Source organism: Cervus elaphus, chromosome 24 (assembly GCF_910594005.1).
Source record: "Cervus elaphus chromosome 24, mCerEla1.1, whole genome shotgun sequence".
In the NCBI taxonomy this organism is placed as follows: Eukaryota; Metazoa; Chordata; class Mammalia; order Artiodactyla; family Cervidae; genus Cervus; species Cervus elaphus.
The window spans coordinates 26,838,166-26,863,096 of record NC_057838.1 but is presented as its reverse complement, the minus strand read 5'-3'; the positions used below and the strand labels follow the sequence as shown (position 1 = coordinate 26,863,096).

At 44.6% G+C, this 24,931-nt stretch overlaps 1 protein-coding gene and 1 non-coding gene across 2 annotated transcripts in view; one reads left to right on the top strand and one right to left on the bottom strand.

The window, feature by feature from the left end:
- LOC122683264 (translation initiation factor IF-2-like) overlaps positions 1-24,931 on the bottom strand; it is a 60,273-nt gene that overhangs the window by 19,832 nt on the left and 15,510 nt on the right. The gene's annotated exons all lie outside the window — the stretch shown is intronic.
- LOC122683408 lies at positions 1,364-1,470 on the top strand. Its single transcript, XR_006337745.1, has one exon. It is a non-coding gene; the product is annotated as a U6 spliceosomal RNA (small nuclear RNA).

Genomic DNA, 24,931 nt, shown 5'->3' with positions numbered 1-24,931 from the left:
AAAGCAAGATTTCTTACCTAGTTTCTACAAGATTTCTGAGTGAATGGAACAAAAAAGAATGTTTTTGATTTTACAACTTCTAATACTCCCCTGGGTGAAATAATCTATTTAATGTCAGTTAATGAGTATACTAACTAATTTTTAAAATCAATAATATGAGATACAAGGGTATATTTACATTTATGTTGAAATACTGTAAGCATGTATTACAGAATACTTAGCCCAAGATATATTTCAATTAAATAAAATAATTTCAGAAGTTTGTGTGACACAAATGGCCAATAAATGCATGGAAAAATGTCCAATATCAGCAGCCATCAGGGAAAAGCAAATCAAACCCACAGTGAGACACTAATTCACACCCACTATGATAATGCAAACAAAAAAGACATAATAACAAGTGTTGGTAAGGACATGGACAAATTGAAACCCTCATACAGTGCTTGTTGAAAAAAGTAAATGTGGACTACCCTGGTTGTCCAGTGGCTAAGACTTCACACTCCCAATGCAGGGTGCTTGGGTTCAATCCCTGTTTAGGGAACTAGACCCCACATACCGCAACTAAAGATTTCACATGCTGCAACTGAAGAGCCTACACACTGCAGTGAAGATCAAAGATCCTGCATGCTGCAACTAAGATGCAGCGCAGCCAGATAAATACATATTTTTTAAAAAAAAAAGTAAAACAGCGCAGCCACTTTGGAAAGTAGTGTGGCATTTCCTCAAAAGGTCATCATGTTATCTAGCAACTCCAGTCCTTCCAATCTAACCAAGAGAAATGAAAACCTATGTCCACTCAAAACCTTGTCTATGAGTGTTCACAGCAGCATTATTTATAGGAGCCCCAAAGTATAAACTATCCAAAAGTTCATTAGCTTATAAATGGATAAATAAACCATGGTATACATCCACATGTGGAATATGATATGGCAATAAAAAAGGAATGAAGTACTGATCCAGGCTAGAACACGGATGAACTTTGAAAACGTCACGCTATGTGAAAGGAGTCAGACACAAAGGACCACATGTTATATGATTCCATCTACATAAAAATGTCCAGAATAGGCAAATCCAAGAAAACAAAGTAGATCAGTGGTTGCCTGGGGTTGGGGGGTTGGGGGAAATATGGAGTAATGGTAATGGGTATGGGGTTTCTTTTTGGGGTGATGAAAGCCTTCAAAATTGATTATGGTGATGGCCGCAAAACTCTATGAATACACTAAAAACCAGTGAATTCTATACATTAAAGGGGTGATTTGTATGGTATATGAGTGAATTCTGTACTCTAAAGGGGTGAACTGTATAGTATATGAGTTATATCTCAATAGAGCCTTTTTAAAAAAGCTTTTTAAAAAGTATTTGGGTGCTCGCTTCGGCAGCACATACACTAAAATTGGAACGATACAGAGAAGATTAGCATGGCCCCTGCACAAGGATGACATGCAAATTCGTGAAGTGTTCCATATTTTTACTTTGCAGTCGTTTAATAAAAGTGTGTTGACTTCCTAAAAAAAGACAAAAATAAAAAAAATAAATAAATTAAAAGTATTTGGGAGGGACTTCCCTGGTGATTCAGTGGTTAAGACTTCGAGTCTCAATGCAGGGGGTGCATATTCGATCCCTGGTCAGGAAGCTAAGATCCACATGCCTCGTGGCCAAAAAACCCCAAAACATAAAACAGAAATGATATCATAACAAATTCAATAAAGATTAAAAAAAAAATTCTATGGGAAGTGGGTAACAGCAAGGAGACAGGCACAAGAAAGTTTCTTAGGAGTGACAGAACTATTCTGTATATTGGTGGTGGTCACACAACTCTATACATAAATGGATGCAAAAAAAAAAAAGCCTGTTACTCTGAATGAAAATATGAAAAATAAGTATTTTCCCATAAGTCTATGGCTTTGGGTATCCACAGCTGATGTGTGATGAATGAATGTTCAAAGATAATCATATCAATGATTAATCTATGAGACAGGGAATGACTGACCACTTGCTGACTTGGCTGTATTTGCTTCAGTGAATAAAATAACCAAGTCACCTCTACTTAGTACCGTGCATAAACTGTAACATCCTTTCAAATATTTTAACCATGCTGGGAACAGGTATGATGGTGATAAAACAGCAGAAGGCCATTTTGATAGGAAATAATGGGGTCTTCCAGATAATGATGCTCTTCTTCCAGCCACTAGGTGAGGAATGGGACTTGCTATACAACTGGCAAGCAGGTGACCTGGGCTGAGTTATTTCAGACCCTCCTGCTTAAATCTTCCCACAGCTCCCCATCATGGCTAAAATAAAACCCAGACTCCTGATTCCATCCTGCAAGGCTCTCACTGTAAGTATGTTATCTGGCTGTACCAGGCTGGAGACCAGGACACAGCAGGATGGCAGGGTGGGCCATGAAACCAGCAGGCCCGACGCTTCAGACAAAGGGCAAAGGAGGTCATTCACTCCAAGCGATTCATTGATGGCTCTGACCTGGTACTCAGGACAGTAACTGGACATACGAGCCCTCGATAAACAGCCGTTACTGTTACTATTACAGACACACAAGTTCTATACACATACACAGACACGCACACACACATCAATGTCAGCTTCCTAAGGACAGGTCGTGGCCTCCTCTGTATCCTCAACACCCACAAAACCGGTCTTAGAGGACAGAAGGAAGATTCAGGAAGAACCCGAGTGTTCAGAGAAAATTCTAAGAAAATGGAAAGCAGACCTTTCAGTGTCCCAGTAACTTTCATCACACCCTACCTAAGTGTCAGGGTAGGGCAGGCTGTCTGCAGGGAGAGAGATTTTGGTTCCTACCTAGAGTGAGATGAGCAGTCTATCACTGGTCATTAAAAAAGCAAAGGGGACCCTCAGCAGAGTTTCATTTCACTCAGTGAAGACAAGTTAATGAGGGAGGGAAGGCAGCGTCCCTGGATTTGCAATACTTCTCTGCTCGGGCTCATTGAGGCCTGCTTACCTGACCAGCCAGGTCAAGCCTGGTCGGTGTGAACCTGACTCAGAGCAGACCCTTGGCAGGGACCCCTCTGGGCCTGGATCCTGGGGGTGGTGGTGGGGAGGCAGTGGCTCCTCTGACAAAGATTTCTTCGGTTTTCCCCTGGGTCCAGGAAGAAAGGAGACTATACCACAGAACGGAGACCTAAGCACAGTACACCCAGCTCCCCCATGAAGAGGAGAAGCTCTCCAGCTCCCCCCAAAGCAACCAGTGGCCCCAAGGGTCCTCTTTACCCTCTTCCTTTGCCACCAACAGAGTGACCCCTAATTCTGAATGGAACTGTGATATTTCCTGTCTCACAGAGTATTTGGAGTTTTCTGGGTTTTTTTTCCCAGGAATGGTGAGCAAGGGGGGTCATCACCCACTCTTTCTTTCTCTACATGCAAAGGATGAGTTCAGTTATCACACTGCACGAACTGTAAACATTCACTAAAAGTCAATCAGACTGGGTCCATAAGGTCCACCAGCTTAAACAAATGGAAAAGAAAAGACTTCATTGTGTGGGGCATTGCCTGGGAGAAGCAAGAACTCATAAAAACGGCCATTGTTGGGGAGGAAAGAATCTGACGGCTTTATTCCGGGCAGCACATGAAAAAGCAACATTCAGCCGGCTTGCAGAGTCAGGGAATCTAAATGGCAGTAGAGTGGCCGGTCAGCCAGCTCCCCCTGCCTTTCCCCCTTTGCAGAAGGCTTGAAGGGAGCTAGGCCCACCGACCGCTCCAAATGCCAAGGGAAAAATGACTCCTTGAGGGCCTGTGCACCCAGCCCCCAATTTTCTCACAGTGCAGGGATTTCTGATAACTGGAACTTAAATCCTGGGGCTCCTGGCCACCCCAGTCCTTAGCACACTGGTGTCTGGGGCTCTTCTGTGATGGGGGGAGGGTCGGAGGAAGACAATGGAGAACAATGCATACAGTGTGAACTCGGCTGGGTTAAACACACATCCCGTACCCATATGCACAGAATAAAGACTGGCAGGAACCCCCAGAATGCCAGCTACTCTTATCGCTAGTATCCACATGCATAGGCCTTATTAGTTCCTCACATAATGTACAATAAGACAAGTTATTTTTTCCTTGAAGATTTAATCATGCTTTGGGTCCACTTGGCTACTTTCCTAAATCAGAGGCTGAAGTTGCTCAACAATGGCATAAGAAGCCTTAGGCAGTGATGTTCCAGGGCCATTTCCCTCAGGAGTCCTCAGATGAGATTACAGCTCTCTGAGGGGACAGCTTGCCAGGTTTTCTGGGACTAAACCCCAAACCAACAACAGCTGACTTCTCTGTGTGTCTACAAGATCATCTGGACCAGTCAGCATGCATTAGAAGCTTCTGGGGTGTGTGTGTGTTTGTGTGTGTGTGTGGGCACTCAGTCATGTCTGACTCTTTGCAACCCTGTGGACTGAAGCCCACCAGGCTCCTCTGTCCATGGGATTCTCCAGACAAAAATACTGGAGTGGGTTGCCATGTCCTACTCCAAAGGATCTTCCAGACCCAGAGGTTGAAACTGTGTCTCTTGTGTCTCCTGCATCAGCAGCCAGGTTCTTTACCATAGTGCCATGTGGGAAGCCCCAGAAGCTTCTGAGGGGCGTGTGAAAATACAGTCTGCTGGGCCCCAAGCCTGAGCTTCTGTGGTCTGGAGTAAGGCCCAAGAAAGTGCATTTTAGACAAGCTCCCAGGCTGCTGCTGATACCTGGGGACCATAATGAAGCCATTGTATGAAATCAACAGGTAATTTCAGGCCAAATGCATCTCTAAGACACCAACACACTGAACTCCAGCATAGGGATGATGCCATGCCCCTTAGAGCCCTACCTGAGATAGGTGTTTTTGATTTGGAGCCTCCTTTTAATTCCTGTGAGTCTGGATGTAACTGATTACTCCCTGCTTCTGATGGAACCTACAGATTTAATCATTCAACAGTTGGGCACATCCTAAGTGGGCTATCATAACAGAGGCCACAGGACAGCTGCAAACCACAAAAGGCTTCCAAATGAGCCACTGGGGTGTCACCAGGCAGTACAGAACACAGGACTAGAAGGGGAAAAGGCAATCCTAATGAGCAAGAAAAAGTTATTTTAAGGTCCTCAGAAAATACCAGAATTGATCACCAAAAAGCATACATTTACTGGAAAGGAGGAAAAAAACTAATCAATTAGCGCCAGAAATATGACTTAGTGTTTTATGGATTTATGATGGGAAGTTAGTCTTTGGGCAATACATTTTTATTTCTTCTTCCTGAAACAAGTACTGAAATTCCAGCAGACACTGTACCTTTTAGCCTAAATCCAAAGGTAACAACTCTGAACACATTGCTCCATCTTCTCCCGTCAGACAGGCTCCAAGCATGCAGCAGACATCCTCTGAATTCCATCTTCCTAGGAGTGGGAACTCCAGCAAGAGCTGGTTTATCCTCTGGGCCTGTTAGATGAGCCACAAACTCCTCTAAAGGAGGAAGGTCTTGTACAAGCAGCCGGACAAGGTAGCACAGAGGGAACCGACCAGAATCTACATCAGCTGGTGGAGCTGGCTAACTCCACCCTGCCTTCCCAAGTTATAGCCTTCTGAGGGGCTCTCTTAGGAGTTTTGGATTGGTGCAAAATTATGTGTGATTTTTTTTTTCCAAATGTGCTCTATGACAGATCTGAATCTATAAAAAGGAACACAACTGTAATAGTTGCTCAATCAAAACACAATGCTTCCAGTTTCAAATTTGGCATCTGCTACCCAACTGAGGCCCCAGTTTCTTACCTGTTTGCTATTCAATTTGGAGACCGCTGCCCCAGAACACACATTACTGGCTTAGGTACTGGCCTGGCATGGAAGGGAGGACGACAGGGAAAGAGGACTAATCTCTGCAGGCTCGGAGATGGGGAAGCACAAGCGCTCCACTTACAGGACACACTAAACCGTTCAATTATCTGAAGTTCACACAACTGAAAAGCTCCAATGAACAGATTTTTTAAAATTACCTTTATACATAATGGGCAATGACAACGATGGCCCTGGAACATGGGGCTGATTCTGAAGAATGTCTGAATAAACAGTACACTATGCAGTGTTTCAATTTATTAAACACAAAGGCCTGGGAATTCCCTGGTGGCCCCGTGGATAGGATTCAGCGCTTTCACTGCAATGGACCAGGGTTCAAACCCTGGTCAGGGAAACTAAGATCCCGCAAGCCGAGTGGTGCGGCCAAAAAATAAAAATAAAAAAAAACATAATGGCCTGATTTCTAACCCTCCCAGGTGAAGGAGTCCTGACTAAGGGTGGAAGACGCATGCCAAGGCCTTAGGATCACAAGACAACCGCAGGCTGGGCTGAGATGTGAGGCCCAGTCAGGCACTGAACCAACCAAGGCAGTGAACCTCAGTTGCAGAGACCTCAGAGGCCCTGTCCTCACTTTAAGCAACAGCATTAGGCAAAGGGTGTCTGGTCTCCCTTACCCCAGATTAGGCCCAGAGCTATCCCCAACCTCACAGCAAACCTTCAGATTTTGTTTAAATGAATTAAATGTGATTCCACCTTTAAAACTTCTACTCTGGAACAGTTCCCACAGTGTTACAGTTCCTGTAAACAAGCATGAGTCTGGCTTCTAAATAAGGTTATAAAATGAAAAGGTATACATTTATAGAGATAAAATATACTATACAATGTGTCTTCATAAGCAGAAGTTTATGGTAGCCATAGGTTTCTGCTTCAAGAAATCTTAATCATCCTATTTCAAGACTGCCACCTCTTACAAGATTTTTTTTAAAACAGAAATACACAGGTATCAGCTGGTAAAGATTTGATTTTCTCTAGGGAAAGTGGCTTTACAACTCTTAATTTCTTAAACTAGACTAACTTAAAAATCCAGAGAAATCACGTAATTCAAGTGAAAAAACAGAGGCCCCAAAAAACTGGCAGCAGGCTTGCGGCTGCTTCATTGGCTGACCTTTGCTACTAAGTATGTGTAATAGCCAATAAATAATATTTATTAATAAACACTTGGGCTTCCCAGGTTACAGCAGTGATATACAGCCGCCTGCCAATGCAGGAGACCTACGAGACGCCGGTTTGATTATTGGGTCACGAAGATCCCCTGGGGGAGGGCATGGCAACCCACACTGGTATTCTTGCCTGCAGAATCCCATGGACAGAGGAGCCTGGCGGGCTAGAATCCATAGGGTCGTAAAGACTGAAGCGACTTAGCATGTGGCATGTCCCCTCACCCTCACCACCTGATGAAGGAAGCACCCCATCTCGCTCCTACCAAGGAGGAGCCTGCAACTTTAGAAGCGTAGGAAATGGCTGCATAGCTGGCAAGGGGCACAGAGGGGCAAGAATCTGGGCGGTCTGGCTGCAGAGCCCAAGCTCTTGGCATCACAAGGCCAAACTTGTACCGGCAAATCCAATTTATTGACTCCACTTTCTAGGAAAGCTGCCCTCTTACACAGAGAAAACTCCTTCCACGTAACACAAATGACATCCAAAGAGCTTTAAAAAAACAAACAAACAAAAAAAAACCTGAAGAGTAGATGAGAATGAGGTAGGAACAGACTGTAGTACTGAAAAACGGTACTTTAAAATAACATCAGTTTTATTATAGTCCCCAATCTAAGACAATCCAGCATGTGGGGTCACCTGAAAGGTGGGTTTGTACTCAGGCCAGGGGACAGGGGCATCTGGGCTCCAGCAAGTGAAGAGAACTAGCTGGTCACAGGCCACCCTTTCCATCCCAAAGCAATCCACTTCCGGAGATCAGGACAAGGACTCACAACCGCAGGGCAATGAACATTCGAGATTCTGTTTTCAAAATATTAAACTATGATCACAATCATCATTTTGCCTCCTGCTAACCAAAGGTATTTTAAAGGGCCAGGAAGAAGGCTGTCCATCAAGTCATCAAGAACCCTAAGAGGTCAAAGCATTGTCCTCTTCCACATCCCAGTCCCCTGGGGACAGAGGGGACAGGGCTCCTTCTCCCCCAAACAGGCCATCATGAGAACCGGGGACACCAAGAAACAAAGCCAGGGACTAGCTCAGAAATAGCCACGTCCTGCAGACACAGCCTATCTGAGCTCATGAATGCTGGGATCCCCTTTACTCCCCACCTCCATGGAGAAAATAGGACACGGGGTTTCGAGTTGGAGAAATCGACAGGCAAAAAGCCAAAGACAACATCCACCTAAAGCTGGATTTGCTCACAGGGCTGGGGGCTGGGGGCTGTGGGCAGAAGAGGGGGCTGGGTCACAGGAGGACAAAGGATTCCCAAGACAAGGGGGGAGGGGGAGGGCAGGGGTCAGGAGGAAGGGACTAGGGAGAGAAAAAAAGGGGCCAGAAGAGAAGTGGGGAGGGAAGGGGGGATGAGGGAGGGACCAGCAGGAGAGGCCATGGGGAGGGGACAAGACGGAGAGAAATGGGAGAAAAATAAGAGAGGGGCAAGGAGGAAGATGGGGGATGGGGCAGGGAGAAAGAGAAGAGGACAGGCAGGAGGAGAGCTAAAAGCAAAAGACCAAATGAGACAGCTGAGTGCCATGAAACGGTTGCTAAGCTGCTGCCCATAAACCCAATAATAATGGTCACGGATACACTAATCCTTGCCCCAAAAGGGGGAGGAAAGGTCAGAAAGAACTGTAAAGCAGGGTTCCCAGGATCAAATTCCACATAAGCATCCTTCCTAATGTATTCTTCACAAAGGAGGCCACATCCTCTGGTAACAAGAACCCAGGATCATCATTCTTTTTAAAAGATGAGACAAAGAATCAGTATAATGAGCAGCACTTCCAGACCATGACAGGTCAGGGTCTACTTCAGTAATCACAGACAGTAATCACAGCAGTGGCAATGATCACATAATCAGCCCGAGAGAGTGGAACAGCCCTTTCGCCATCAAAATTAAGAATTGTATTCCTTGTCTGGGATGTACACTGTGAAGCGATCATTTTCATAGGTTCATTTTCCAAAAGGAAAAAAAAAAGACAAAGAACTGTAGTTCAATGAAAAACAGTTTGCAAGCATAAGCAACTGCTACTAAGTCTTCTGCTTCATTGAAAAGAAAAGGTATTTTTACTTCATGGCAGTTCTGAAAAATATAAAAAGTAATGAAGCAATTGCTGAAAATCATGTATTATAATATACCATGTTAATATAGGACTAAGACTATATGATCAGCTCAAGAGATGCAGAAAATGCGTTTCACAGGATTTCAACCAACTTTCATGACAAAACATTCAACAAACGAGAAATAAAAAGAAACTTCCTCAAGCTGACAAATAGCACCTACGAAAAACTTACAGATAATATCAGACTTAGCTGGGAAAGTGACTGTTTTCCCATATGATCACTTACTGAACATTATCCTGCAGGTTCTAGTCAAAGAAAGTAGGCAAGAAACCTACTTGTCAGCTGGGCAACCTCTAACTGGTTTCCATAGTATACCTCTGCTGGTTTACTATATACTACACTATACTTCACTATACTATACACCTCCTGCTGGTATGCTGGTCACTGGGAGGATAAAATGCTATAATCCATGTAAACACTTGATAAATGTTGTCCATTGTTATCATTAAGATAGAAGAGAAAGGTTAGTCCAGATCAGTTCAGTCGCTCAGTCGTGTCTGACTCTTTGTTGACCCCGTGGACTGCAGAGCAGGCCAGGCTTCCCTGTCCATCACCAACACCCGGAGCTTGCTCAAACTTATGTCCATTGAGTCGGTGATGCCATCCAACCATCTCATCCTCTATAATCGCCTTCTCCTCCTGCCTTCAATCTTTCCCAGCATCAGGGTCTTTTCTAGTGAGTCAGCTCTCTGCATGAGGTGGCCAAAGTATTGGAGTTTCAGCTTCAGCAACTGTCCTTCCAGTGAACATTCAGAATTGATCTCCTTTAGGATTGACTGGTTTGATCTCCTTGGTGTCCAAGGGACTCTCAAATGTCTCCTCCACCACAGTTCAAAGGCATCAATTCTTCTGTGCTCAGCCTTTTTCATTGTCCCGCTCTCACATCCATACATGACTACTGGAAAAACCACAGTTTTGACTATAGAGACCTTTGTAGGCAAAGCAATGTTTCTGCTTTTTAATATGCTATCTAGGTTTGCCATAACTTTTCTTCCAAAGAGCAAGCATCTTTTAATTTCATGGCTGCAGTCACCATCTGCAGTGCTTCTGGAGCCCAAGAAAATAAAGTCTGCCACTGTTAGAGCCCAACTTTGGAAACTGAAAGAGATTACCTAGATCTTGCTTGGGTTGGTTCCTCTAAGACACTCGCCCAACACAGATCATGCTGCTTCCTCCGCCTGAAGGGCCTTGCTCCCTCCGTTTGGCTGGGTACTTCTCCTTTAGCTCTCGGTGCCTCAGGGGAGCCTTCTCAAACTCCCTAAGCCAAAAGATCCTATGACAGCCTTCCAAGCACAGTGGCCTCTTGGTCACAGTTACAACTTTACATTTGTTTGTGAAACTGCATTATGTTCATCTACAAAACCATACTATAAATTCTAGGGGGCAGGACTATGTGCCCACACACCATCCCCAGCAACCTGTTTACCATTCACTCAACAAAAACACTGTGCCAGTTATCTAGAATAAACTTTACTTAAAACCAACTGAGTATGGAATTTAATCACATTTACAAAATACCTTCAGAATAACAGCTAGATGACTGATTGCATAACTGAGGACTATAGCCTGGCCAAGTGGACACATTGAACTGTCAACTGAAAAAATAGTCACAACTGAAAAGTTTATTTGGTGGGGATCTTTAGGACTTCAAGCCCCGGAAACAGCATCTCAAGTAACGCTGGGAGAACTGCTGTGAGGCGGCAAGGGGAGGAGCCAGGTCGTAGAGAAGTTTGTAACAAAGGGCAAGTAGTCTGAACATCAAAAGTATTTTTGTGAATTAAAGAAAACAAGATATCTCAAGTTAAGGAATTTAGCACCTTTCTATGTATGGGAAGATGCAAGAATCTGGGGTCACTGAAATCATTTCTTTAATAAGCATCTGAGTTCTCTGGGGCTGGTTATCCTGCGTTGTCCTTCAATGCTCATTGAAGGGAGTGGCTGCAGCCTAATGGCTGCTGGATTGCAGGTGTTGGTCTCCTTCCTGGTTGCCCCGGAAGGCTGGAATTGCTGATGACACTGACATCTTTGTTTATTTATATAGCAGGAAATACTCCATTTCTCAGAACTGACTATCACATCCCCTAAGATCAGAAACAGGGCAAGTAAGTCCCCTTTAACACAGTGCTGGAAATTCTAGCCAGGGCAATAAGGCAAGAAATGGAAATGAAAGGCCTATGGATAGAAGAGGAAAAATAAAACTGTCTCTATTTGAAAAAATAAACACAAAATACTGTGCCACGCACTCTGCTAGGTTAGGTCCTCAGCATTCCCAGCGCACATCATATATGAGGTCCCTGACTTCCAGCAGCTTCCATTCTATTTAGGGGAAAGGCTGAAAACAGAACCCATAAACCAGTAAGACTGTAAAAGAGAATCAGCCCCCAAAATGGGCATGCCGTAAGTATTTGTTCAACAAAAGAAAGACAAAGAACCTTCTTTAATCAGTTACTTGACTCTGAAAACTATCAAAGCAGCTTCCGCTTGTATCAGAGCACAACAGCACAGCTCAGCTCCACGGCTCCGCGAGGCTATCAACTCTGCTCTGCCAGGCTCACTTCAAAGGAGCTTCAACTCCCCCAGAAGGTTAAAAGTCACTTCAATAGCCAGAGATAGATCTGGTCTGAAAGTGAGGAGACACTGCTTCTAATTCTCAGAAGCAGAAACACATCCATTTTTCCCAGTTGTGCCATGAGTCAGAGCAGCCTCAGCTATCTCATGACCCAGGAATTCTGTTACACAGCTCTGGTGATTACAACTTGTGATTTTAAAAGGTTCACGAATGTGCGATAAAAGAGAGCAACAGGAGGCTGCACAGAGAGTTGGCTCCTTTAAGGCTGGCTCCTATTTCCAAGCCCACGCCCTTCTATCACCTGGCAGAGGGGCAGAGCAGGTGAAAACTGACCACGTTAAGATCGAAAAGCTCACTCTTGCTCTGCACTCATTCAGTAATATTTACTGAGCACTGATTTTCTGCCAGGCACTATTATGTGCTCCTGTGTGCTCACTCAGTCGTGTCCAACTCTCTGCGACCCAATGGACTACATATAGCCCACCGGGCTCCTCTGTCCATGGGATTTCCCAACCAAGAATACTGGAGTGGGTTGCCATTTCCTTCTCCAGGGGATCTTCCTGACCCAGGGATTGAACCCAAGTCTCCTGCACTGGCAGGCAGATTCTTTACCACTGTGCCACCTGGAAGCCCTCTATGCCTTCCTGGTACTGGGACTATAGCAGAAAATGAATCCAACAAAAAGGCCTGTCCTCATGGAACTGGAGATCTATAAGGAGTAATTATCTCAACAAGCTCTCTTCCCTATACTACACAGACAAGAACGGCCCTTTGGGTCAAGAGCTGAATGCCAGGTCAGATGTCTGTATGCCCTCCACTGTCCAAGTGAAGCCTCTCAACGATCCTCTTTACCCTCACAGGGCCACAGACAAGAATATCAGCGGTGAGAGGCCACTGGGAAAAAAAAAAAACTGCTGATACAGATGGGTAACGTGGTGTCAAGAAAGGTTTCCGAGGCCAACCTCAGGCCAGAACGAAAAGGTGAGTGGAATCAGCCAGGCTGCTAGATCAGGGTGTGCAGGGATGGGGGAGGGGTGCTCTACAGGGGATGTAACAGAAGAGGCGAAGTCCTGGAGGAGAAAGAAAGCCCACTCAATTAGGGAGCTGAAAAAGCTCTGAATGGCTTCAGCAAGGGAAGGAGGGGCAGCAGTTACTTTGGCCCCATGGGGAGTTCCTGAACGGTTTTAAGCTGGGGAATGAAGGTATTCAATTTGCACTTGAGAAAGGTCACTTTAGCAGCAGAAAATATTGGAGCAGTGGAGCCCAGCAGGGCATTCAGGGAGATCTGGGAGGTGACTGCCTGGAAGTGGGGGAATGACAGAAATGTTGAGTCAGGAAAAGGTCCAAGTTCCTGCTTGAGTAGCTGGAAACAGCGGTCCATATGACTAGTAAGACCCTTTCTTTGCTGGGGAGAAGGAGGGGGCAAGGGAGAGTATGTGGTGGTGTTCATGCATCTGGAAACGGAGGTGTGCAGGGGGCAAGCAGGTAGGTAAAAGGGTACAGAGCTCAGGAGAAAAGATTTGGGTAGTGGCGGCAGCCGAGGCCATAGGCATGGTGGTGTTCGGGGCAGAGCGCAAGGCAAGGTGCTCACCTGAGCACACCACCACTCAAAGGCTACTTGGGGACAGAGGAGGCTGCAGGCTGCCAAGGCGGGGTGGTGGAAAGAGGAGGAGGGAGGCCATGAGGGTGTAGCTTTCCAGAAGACAAGGGGAAAGAGAATTTCACATGCAGGTAATTTTAGCCTGTGCTGTCAAAGGTCAAGGACGCCAGGAGTGGAAGGTGTGTGCTGGATTTGGCACCAAATTCACTGTGCTGGTGGTGGAATCATGGGCTTGGATGCTCGAGAGCAGTAGGGCCAGGGACAGGAGGAAAGGATGGTTCAGTGAGACTGACAGCAAACAAGAAGAAAGAACTAAGGCTGGAGGGAGAAGCGGGCTCTAGAAAGACAGCAGAGAACCGAGTACGGTACAGGATAGTGGGTGGGGTCCATGGATAAGGTGAAGCTCTCCTAAGAAACAGAAAGGAGGGCCAATCGTCAAGAACCAGCCCTGAGTAGGTGGGAGAGGGTGGGGTCCAACAATAGGGTGCAGATCAGCCTCGGGGATGAAGAGGGTCTTTCCCTCACTTGACAGAACAGAGAACAAGAGATGGGCACTCCCACAGCTGGGCATATGAAGGCTGGAAGGCAGCTAGTTGCCTGCTTCAGCTCACTCAATTAAGAGGACCTACTAAAAGCAAGCAGTCAGGTGTTTGAGAAAGACATGGGAAGTCTAGAATAGTCACTGAGGCAAAAGATAGAGCAAGAAGCCCAAGGAAACACAAGGGGACCACTGAGCAGAAGCCATGCCCCATCTGAAGGTGCTTTACAGAGTGACAGGTGATTATATAATTTCTCCAGTCATCCCCAAAAGAGACGGGCAGAGTTCTGCCAGGTGACACCAAGGAAGGGCAGCAGGTACTCAGCGATGACAAGCTGGGGTGGAAGAGGAGAAGCCAGGACCGTGGACGGGGCAAGGAATGCGGGCAAAAGACTGGAAGGACTGAAGTTCAGAGAGCAGAGAGGTTACACTTGGGATATCAGAGGTGGAACACGTAACCCCAGGAGATGACATAGTCTGGCTGTGACCGGCAAAGTGGGTGAAGCAGGGTGGAGAAGTCACTGCTGGAGGAGAGATGGGCAAGGTGCGAGGTGAGTCATCAGAACCCAGAATGATTCAGAAGTCAGCCAGGGCAAGAAGCATGTGTGTGTGTGAGTGTGTGCTCAGTAGCCGACTACAGCCCGCCAGGTTCCTCTGTCCATGGGATTTCCCAGGCAAGAATACTGGAGTGGGTTGCCATTTCCTCCTCCAGGGGATCTTCCCAACCTAGGGATCGAACCCACATCTCTGGTGTCTCCTGCACTGCAGGAGGATTCTTTACATCTGAACCCCTGGGGGAAAATGACCTTATGTCAAATGCTTAACTCTTCCCTGGTAGAGGCAGAGAGGCTTGGAGCAGAAGGAGGAAGAAGGGGATAATAATACACTGAAATTCACCAGCCCCAAAGGAACAGGCTCAGAGCTCCTTCACTAAATGCCTACCACATGCTGCCAAACCAGCAAGAATAAGGCAAACTTTTCTATGCATCACCTTCTTTACCCCACAATCACACTACACAGTCTTATTCTACAGATGGAAAAATAGAGGCTCACTGGCTAAGAATTCACCTAAGGTCACAGAGCCTGAACATGCTGGACCCAGAATATGAGGTTCTGACTTCTGAACATCACATCAGCTGGGCCTCATCACATTCACAGACAGACAGGGTAGATTGTATTATTTATGGCCCAGCAATCACTTATGCCCCTTCCAGGGCTCTCTAATTGTGCCTCACACCATCTTCAAGGAGGAGGGGTCAGGGGCCACCCGCTGGTGGCTAATAAGCAGCCAGCTGTCTTCCTCAATGGCTCAGTGTCCTGGCTGAGATGGGAGGCCACAGTAATTACCCAGAGCCCATTAAAAAGAGCCCAGAATGGGATGTGCTAACAGCGCCAGTATAAACACATTAAAATATCAGTTTTTAAGGAAACACTAGCCTGGAATTTATATTCCTAAAAGAGCTAACTTGATCCTACTCAACAAGAAAAATCCCTTCCTTCTTACACTTCCAAACAAAGCAGCCGGTGTTTTAATTCCATGACAGTGAAGTTTCATTTTTAGAAGGACAGCAGCCTACTACACTTGTTTTAGAGAGGTAAAAAATATTGGTGTCATAGTCTTGGAGTGATTTAAAAAAAAAAAAAACTCTTCCAGAAGGCAGCATGCCTCTCTGTCCTCAAATACTTCAGATTCCAGGAGAATGTGCCCTCCAAATTCTTTGCCCATAACCTCAGCTCTGACCCACTTGAAGCATCAGCACCTGCTTTACCAAGGAAGCTGTTAAGTATTCTTAGCTCAGACCCACCAAGGCTGTGCGTGGACCAGCTGAGGCCCCTCGCTTCTCAGGGGCTATGGTCATGCTCGGTTTCTCCCCGTGCCATGCCTGAAGGCCAGTCTTGCAGGGAGAGAAATAATCTCAGACTGCTGAGGTGAGCGACAGTGATAATGATAAACCCTGGATCAGCTGTTTAATCTTTTTAATCCCCCTGGTCCCTGAAATTCTGATCCTCCCTGGGGGGAAAATGCTATCATCCACGTCCATCATAAGGAAATTGGAAATGCACCTCAGACAACCTCACTCTAATATATGAGAGAAACATTTTTAAAACAGTCAAGTTCCCAATGCCAATGGCAGCAACATGTCTGGACCTAGAGATTATCATACTAAGTGAAGTAAGTCAGACAGAGAAAGACAAATGCCAGAGGTATCACTTATATGCAGAATCTAAAAATGATACAAACTTATTTAAAAAACAGACTCATAAAAAAAAAAAAACAGGCTCATAGACATAGGCAACCAACTTACGGTTACCCAAGAGGAAAGGGTCGGGGGAGGGATAAATTAGTTTGGGATTAGCAGATACATACTACTAGATATAAAATGTATAAACAACAAGGTCCCACTGTATGACAGAGGGAATTGTATTCAATATATTGTTAAAGACTGAAATGAAAAATAATTTGAAAAAGAATCTATATATTACATATATATATATAAAATTGAGTCACTTTGCTGGACATCAGAAACTAACACAATATTATAAATCAACTATACTTCAATTAAAAAAACATGAAAAATAAAATAGCAATTTCCAAGAGGGCACTGTTTCCAGACACAGGTTAAACAAATGTGCATACGTATAATGAGACAAGACTATCAAACCTTTAAAGAATCTTTGGAACTTTTTCAATTTTGAAAATCCAAACGCCTAAGGTTAATTACCATCAGCTGTTACTGACACTGTGCTCTGAGGGAAACTGCTCCTCTCTCTCTGTCATCTGTGCTTTCTTCACGCTCATTGATCTGGGATGAAGTCTGAGATGTACCTTCTGACTCCTGCCGCGAAGACTCATTTCTCAACCATAAAAGAAAACAGCGCTCTCGCCCTCCCTCTTTAGCTCCCACTTGAGATGAGGATGCCTCCGCTCACTTCTGTGGTGTCGGGAAAGCTTATACCCCGGTGTCCCTACCAGATACTTGACTAACAAATTACACACAAGCATTTTCAACACCAGGATTTTTTAATTGTGTAAATGCTTTAAGAAGTTAAAGCAAACAAACAAACAAAAAAAAAGAAGTTAAAACAATCCCACTTAGACTACATGTAAGACGGAAGCCATCACACTAGACCGGCCTTGCTCACGGCTCCCCTCACCATCGGCCAGCTATCCCACACTGCCAGCCCCAGGGCCACATCACGTCCCTCCGCTTCTCCGGAGCTGCCACCGCTCTCGGGGGGCCTGGACCAACCTCTCCTGTCTCCCTGCTGTCACTCCTGCCCCCAAGCCCTGGCTCTCCACACAGCAGCTGGGGGATCCCTGAAAGAAGTCCATCAATTCACGCGTGCATGCCAAGTTGCCTCAGTCGTGTCCAACTCTTTGTGACCCTAAGGACTGTAGCCCATCAGGCTCCTCTGTCCATGTGATTCTCCAGGCAAGAATACTGGAGTGGGTTGCCATGCCCTCCTCCAGGGAATCCTTCCAACCTAGGAACTGAACCCGTATCTCTTTTGTTTCCTGCATCTTCAGGCAGGTTCTTTACCACTAGCGCCACCCCAGCAACTTCCTTCCAATCAAATTCGGATTAAAATTTCAATTCCTGACCAGGACCCGGAAGGCTAGTGGAATGCAGGCCTGCCCTGACCACCCACTTATCTGTGTCCACTTGCCCCAAGGAGGTCCTACCCTCCAGCCTTTCTGCAGCGGCCTGGGCACTTGCATTCTGCCCTGCTTGGGACTCTGTGTCTCTGTATTTTCCCACGGTTCAATCCCCTCCCTGCACTATTACTGGGTCTCTGCTCATCACCTCTGCTCCCTACCTGGCATTACATCGTGCATCTGTTTCTCCTTTATGTCTCTCTCTTCTCTCTCCTGTCCCCAGACGTCAAGTGTCTCCTTTACTGTCAAATCTCAACTCCTGGTCCAGGGAAACCAGTCAACACACACTTAGCAATCGTCATTCTAAGTAGACCACCAGCCCCCTACTCTGCCAAGAATGCCCTCATTCCAACCAAAGGTGACGTTTACCTGCTGAAGACGGATGAAATCACAACCAACCACCTTCCTGGAATAAGCATAAAACGCTCAGCAAACACATGGGATGCAGGCATGGACACATCTCTGCCCACAGTCCAGAGCTCCAGCACCTGTACCCACCAGTCTGTAAGATTCCTCTTCTCCAGATAAGGTTAGGAAAACAAAATAAGGCTGCTTCTGTTTTTCTTTCCCAATCTCTCAATTAGCAGGGAAATCAATATGAATAAATTAGTCACCCAGTTCAGCATCACTTTTCTTGTGATCTCACTCTATAGTTCGGGTTTGGGGTGGGGTTTTTAAAACTTTTTACAACTAAATACTTTTTTAAATTGAAAAGAAGTACCTTTCCAAAATAGTTATACTTACTCTCACTCAAAGAAAAATGCCTAGGTTATAGAAGGTTTTTCTTGAGATCTACTTCTGAAAGTTATAGCCATCATGAGAGTAAGAAATAATGCTCATGTATGTATGTATTATCACATTATTTTTGAAATAAGAATACAATGTTGTGCCATAGCTACAAAATTAATGTAAATATTTCAAAATATCAGCACACAAACAGGAGGAAACTTCTGTAATGAAGCTTGCATGACTCTGAGCTTTAAAGAATATACACTGAAGTCATATCACGTAACAGCACATTTCCTATTGGAAATTCAGGCTCCTAGAACAATAATTCAACTCAATTTGATATTGATTCTACCTTGTGATTCCAAGCTGAGATGTAGATTACTCTAAAGAGAAGGGGAGAGGGGAGGACCGATAAAAGTTGGTCAATGAGATGCATGAGAGGTCCATCAGCAGAACGGACAAGGCACAAACTGTGTGCCAAAGAAAACAAAAACTACCAGTGCTCCAGGCTGGCTCATCGATCTGTTCGGGTTTTAAAGCGGCCCTGAAGCTACCACTGTGCCACAGGACTGAAGATGGCATTAAGCCAAACAAGCTCCAACGGAACATTACCCTCGGCCTTACGGGCATTCATTATACTTTCTAGAAATGCCAAGGTTCACTTTAAACCTAAAACGGGCAAATTTGCTTCCTATCCTACTGTGTCTTTTTAAAGTCCATACAGGGTTAAATAAAAGGGCCTAGAAGTAGCAAAGAAGGAAGTATGGGAGGGAGGGACAAAGGGAGCCCAGGGGAGTGAAAACAACACAGAAATACAAAGAGGAGCGAGACAGAGGGAGGGGAAAAGCCGCAGAGAGGGAACACACAGAGAAGAGAGACAGAAGGAATAACAGAGAGAGAAAAGGAAAAAGTTCATGGGAAAAGGGAATAATGTGTTTCATGGAAAAGTCGTTTGTTTCCAAGTCGCTCTTTTTCCATGTACTGTATGATGCCATATGTGGGAAGTGAGGGCGGCTGGAACCCGGCCCAAGAACATCTGCCACGGACCTTAAAGGCCCTAATAATAGCCCAGCTGGTGTCCCCAGCCTAATGAGCTCACTGCCCACGTGACCGGCTCCCCTCCGGGACACTTCCAGGGAACGGAGGGGCCAAGGGCAGGCCCAGGCACGCCCCCTGCCCTCCCCCACGTCCAGGCTCTCCTACCTCCTCGGCCTCCGTCCTCCCTTTCCTGAAACCACCCCCACCCGTTTTCCTGAGCTGACTTAACTCTGATCCACCAGTTCCCAGGACATGGTTCTCAACAAGAAAGGCAAATATCAGAAACAGAAGGTGGGGACATCGCTCCAGATCTTCTGGACGTTAAATGGGCCATGGTTATGCCAATAAATAATTCAACAGCTTAAATGAAATGGAGACACTCCCTGAAATATGCAACTTGCCAAAACTAACACCAGAGGCAAATAAAAGGATCTGAAAAGCCTACTAAAGAAATGGAACTCCTAATGAAAAACCATTCCACATCCAAGGAACAACCAGGATGCCACCAAGTGGGCTTTTCTGCCCAACTACAGGCCCCTTTAGGAGCCCTGGCAAGTCATTCTCTGGGACAGGGAGACTCTAGGCCAGCTTGACTTTCCCACTGAGCACTGCTTGTTACCAGGAGGAAACCATGAACAGCAAAATCAGAAAGTGGGGGTGCTGGGGGTGAGCAAAGAAGTGAGGCTTTACAAGTTCAGAAAGTTTTAACCCTCTCTGGTATAATTTTTTCAAACTAATTCTCATCACGGTGCACTTTCAAAAGCCCTCTTGCACTTGAACAAGTGGCCCGTTAACATCAGGATGGACACGGATTTCAGCGTCCAAGGGGAAACCTGTCTGAAATTGACAAGAGGAGACCCCAATAGCACTGACACAGTATCCATAGCAATTGGAAGAGAAGCTGAAAAAATCTGGTATCTCTCTCAGTCCAAGCAACACATCCTGACCGTAACAAAGAGACAAACGGACATGATACATGGGGCTTCTTCAGCAGAAAAAGACAAAGACGGCCACATTTCAGAAACCGCGCTTGGTGACACACAATAGCACCAATGTTTGTAAGCATGCAGCACCAGGCTAGCAAATTACATGATTCTATCCCTGCCTACCAGGTAATTATATCAAGAGCAATCACATGATTAGCTGAAAGGTGGGCAATCATTAACTTTTCCTACTGTTCAACACTGTTACACACCAAATTATACCTTGTTAATGTCATGAATAAGTTATCTAAGCCTTGACAGCTTCCTGTTTCGATTTAAAACACCAATGCCACTCCTGCTGTAAGCTAACATGGCAAAATTCACAAAAATTTAAATAATAATTGTGGTATTTTTAAGGACTATCATAAGTACTTTTATACATTATTCCCTTTTGTTGAAATGTTTAATATACTGAGACTCCTTTCCAAAAATAAGAGTTGTTTCCATTCACAAAGCACTAAAAGCATTAACAGAATCATTTTAGTCTTTATTAACCTTGTTCTTTCACTTTCACACTTTTTATGTCATACAGCCAAGGTCAAGTCTATGGTTCTCAAGTCTTAGAGACTCCCCTGGCTCATCTTCAGGCCTACAACGGTACACCTGGCCAAACCATATTAGGGCATCAGGCAAAACAAAACTCAGTAATACCAATTCTGCCTTTATTTAAATTTTTGATTTTTTTTTTTTAAAGATTTCTTTGCATTAGTTTACCTTTTTTTTTTTTTTTTAGAAATACGGCACTAAAATACTGTTGATCTTGATTACTTAGATTTTTGGCTACTACCTCATCCTTAAATGTGCTACCTGAGGCAAGCGCCTCAGTGACTTCACCTTAGCCCAGGTCCGAGCCCACAACAGTAACAATACACCCTGGGTGCACCAGCGAAGAAGAGTAAACACTCAGGCTTCCCAACTACCTCCCAGACCAGACAACAGCTGCCTGATGGACCATCTACTAGGGTATGTGTGTATATGTTCTTCAAGACAGGGGGGTAGGGGGGAATGGGGAATGGTATAAAACCCACAAGTTTGAGCACAGTTAAATTCTATGGAGCAAATATTTTACATCATGTTGCATTAAAATCTAACAGTTGCCAAATCACCTAGAACCTTTAATTATCTTATATTTTTGGCTCCATTAATTTTTACTCATATATATTTTATACAGTCAATACCTCCTCACAAGTAACCACCACTATTCAGATCCCTGTTACAGGATAGTTTTGCCTATTTTTGAAAATGGAATCCTACAGTGTACACTTTTGTGTCTGGTCTCTTTGACTCAATTGTGTTGTTTTGTTTTGTGTTTTTTGGCCTCACCAAGTGGCATGCATGATTTCAGGTCCCCAACCAGGGAGAGAATCGGTACCCCTGCAGCAGAAGTGTGTAGTCTTTAACCACTGGACCGCCAGAAAATCTCTCTTTGGCTCAACATTTGCCTATAACTTTCATCCATTTGTTGCATGGATTAGTATTTCACTCCTTCGTATTGCTGAGTAGCATGCCGTTGCTTGGACATACCAATCTGTGTATACGGTCAATGGACATTTGGGGTTTTCTACTTTGGAGCTACTGTTAGCAAAGCTGCTATGAACTAAGTCAAGAATATTGGTTTCTGTCGCGCACATATGGAGAAGTGAATCACTGGGTTGCAATGTATATGCTCAGCTTTAGTAAATACTGCCAGTGTTCCCAGTGTTTGTTCTTCTTCAAATATGGTGCGTGAGGCTTCCAGCTGTTCCACATTTTCACCAGTGGTTGATATTGTCAAATTTCTTATTTTGTCCATTCTTATTTGTCCATTTGTCCATTCTGATGGGGCTGCTAAAATGAGCAATTTCTAATGCCTTCCAATTTTATCACAATCCTATAGCTCCAATATCACAAACTGTAAAACCTCAAGAAAGGTGTACAAAGATCACAAAGTGCAGAAAAATCTAACTCAGAGCTTATTGTTTCAGGAAATCATAAAAATACAGACACAAACAATATGTGACACAAACCCACATGATGTCTGGCAAGAAAACCTGCAAATGTTCACAAATACCCGAAGAATTCTTACAGTCGATGTGTTACTATAAGAGTACAAGGCTAAGCCAGCATCTCTTCTGAACCATAGAGAACCACAGAGAGATACAACTCTACAAATAAATGCACACCTATTATGCATAAACAAACACGAAGAACATTTTAGCCCTTAGCCTACTTGGCCTCTCACAGAAGAAGGACCCATGAACCCCACCTATTGCCACAAGAACACTTTCCCCCAGCACTTCGGTCTCCTGGCCAACCTGTGTGAGTGCTTCTACACTTATCATCACTGTCCACACAGGGATGGCCACCAGACCTTTTCCTCATACTCAGATCTCTCTTCCAAGCATCAGCCCCAGATGTCCCCCATCCCAAAAGCTTCCCTCATAGCTCAGGGGGTAAAGAATCTGCCTGCAATGCAGGAGACCTGGGTTCATTCCCCGAGTCGGGAAGATTCCCTGGAGGAGGAAATGGCAACCTACTCCAGTATTCTTGCCTGGAGAATCCCATGGACAGAAGAGCCTGGTGGGTTACAGTCCATGGGGTCACAAGAGTCAGACATGACTTGGTAACTAAACCACCAATCTCACAAACACCTCACACACTGCACCTTCACAATAGCATCCTCCAGGCCTTCACCCCTGCATAACTGAGAGATGTTAATACAGTTTGGAAATCTCAGCCCCATCCTTGACTCTGCCCCCTCCAACCCTACCACCATCTACTCAAAGTGAGAACAGGGCTCATCCTCCCAACATTACTCAAAGGAATCCACTTCTTTCCACCCACAGTATCATTTACAACCCCAGGTAAAGTCACCTCTCTCTCTCCTTGCGTAAAGCCAGTTTCACAGAAGGTCTCAGTCAACCCAGAGGTGGATGGGACCTTGGAGCACAGACTGCCCTGGGCACATTCACCAAGAGAAAGCCAGTCGCCTCCGCTAACTCACCCCTGCCCTGCCACAGCCTTCTCTTAGGAGAGTCTACAAACTGCATCCCTTGGCTGTCCTTGTGAACAAACGTTGCTGCAACTTCTGACTTTGTGAGGGAATTTCTGAGACTTGATTATCCTGATCATTCTCTATCACGCTGTCTTTTGCCAAACAGAGAATTCACTATCTCATAAATGATAAAGGTTTGACTAATAAGATGACCAAAATCCCAGGAATATTTACTTTATCCCCTTTCACATGAGTATCATTTCTCTTTTAGTATCAAGAGATTTAGCCCACCTAAAATTCTTTCATGTTAACATTTAATAGTTGCTATGACATTCCTCTTGTACTTCATAAAAAGTAGTTCCTTCATCTAATAATACAAACTATTTCCCTACCTTGCAAGTATAATATAACCACATCCACTGCATTAGTGCACATTTTAGTCTATTTTGCCAATGATTTGCTTGTCATTCCTTATTTACTATGGTAGTAGAAAGAATATTCTGCTTATTTTCTCAAATAGAAGGGTATTTTCTCAGAATTTTAACACCAAACTACACTTCTCCTTTTAAGAGACCTTTGAAATGTCTTGTTATTTGTTTCCAAATATCACATCCAGAGGGATTTCTCTGGGATCCTTGCAAAGTTAACCCCTCCTCCTCAAAGCCAAAGGAGGGAAGATAGCTGTCATTTGAACAAAAGCCATAGCCTCATCACTGCCTTAGGTCACGGGGGCCATTCCTGTTAGTACCACAAAAATGAAGGCCAGCATATACCTCTAGGGCATGGTACAGATAAGTGTTCAAAAGTATCTGTGGATGAATGGACATAAGGAGTTCAATAACAGCAACAATAATGGCTAACACAAAATGCTTACTGAGTCAAGCATACATATTAATCTATCTCATCTTCTTAATAACTATATGAGATTATCATATAAGGTACTATATTCAGGAACTAGCTGTCACAAACAAGAGTTCTTTGCTGGGTTTAACATATCTGTCCCTGACAAAGCACCAATCTTAAAGGATGGGGGGAGGGGACATGGCTTCGAACACATCAACAGTATGTTATGGAGTTCCTTGGTGGTCCAGCAGTTAGGACTCCCCAGGTCTGATCCCTGGTCGGGGAACTGAGATCTTGCATGCTGCATGGCATTGCAAAAAAAGAAAAGAATTTTTTAAAAAAGTGTTGGATGCCTATCTAGTATTCATAAAAATAGACAAACAAAATAGTATGCTAGTTTATCCAGACAGATTGTTACATCTGGATGTTTTTAATTTTTAACAAGTGAAAAAAACAAGGCTACATCCTACTTAGCTCCATAAAGCAGAACTGTATAATCCCCATAGCACTCGGCATTTTATTTAAAACATTCTAGATGCAAAGGTTGGGATGAAATACTCATCTGGATAGGACTCTTCTCCACAATGAAAGCCTGCACCCGGATGTACCACTCAGACAGAGCGCCAGTGAGTCATACATGTAACAAATTGCTCATTTTCCTGCTCCCCATCTTTCCTCTAAATCATTATGCTGCTATTCCAGAATCATAGGTTTGGATTTCTGTTTGTTTGTTGATGTTTTTAATCCCCCAGCATAGAGCTTACCAACTCCAACTTTGGTCCAACACTTAACTTGACAAGAATCTGCCTGTCCCTTTAAGTAAACCTCCAATTTTCTTCCCAGGCTTGAAATTCTCCCATGTAAGCAAGGCCAACATCT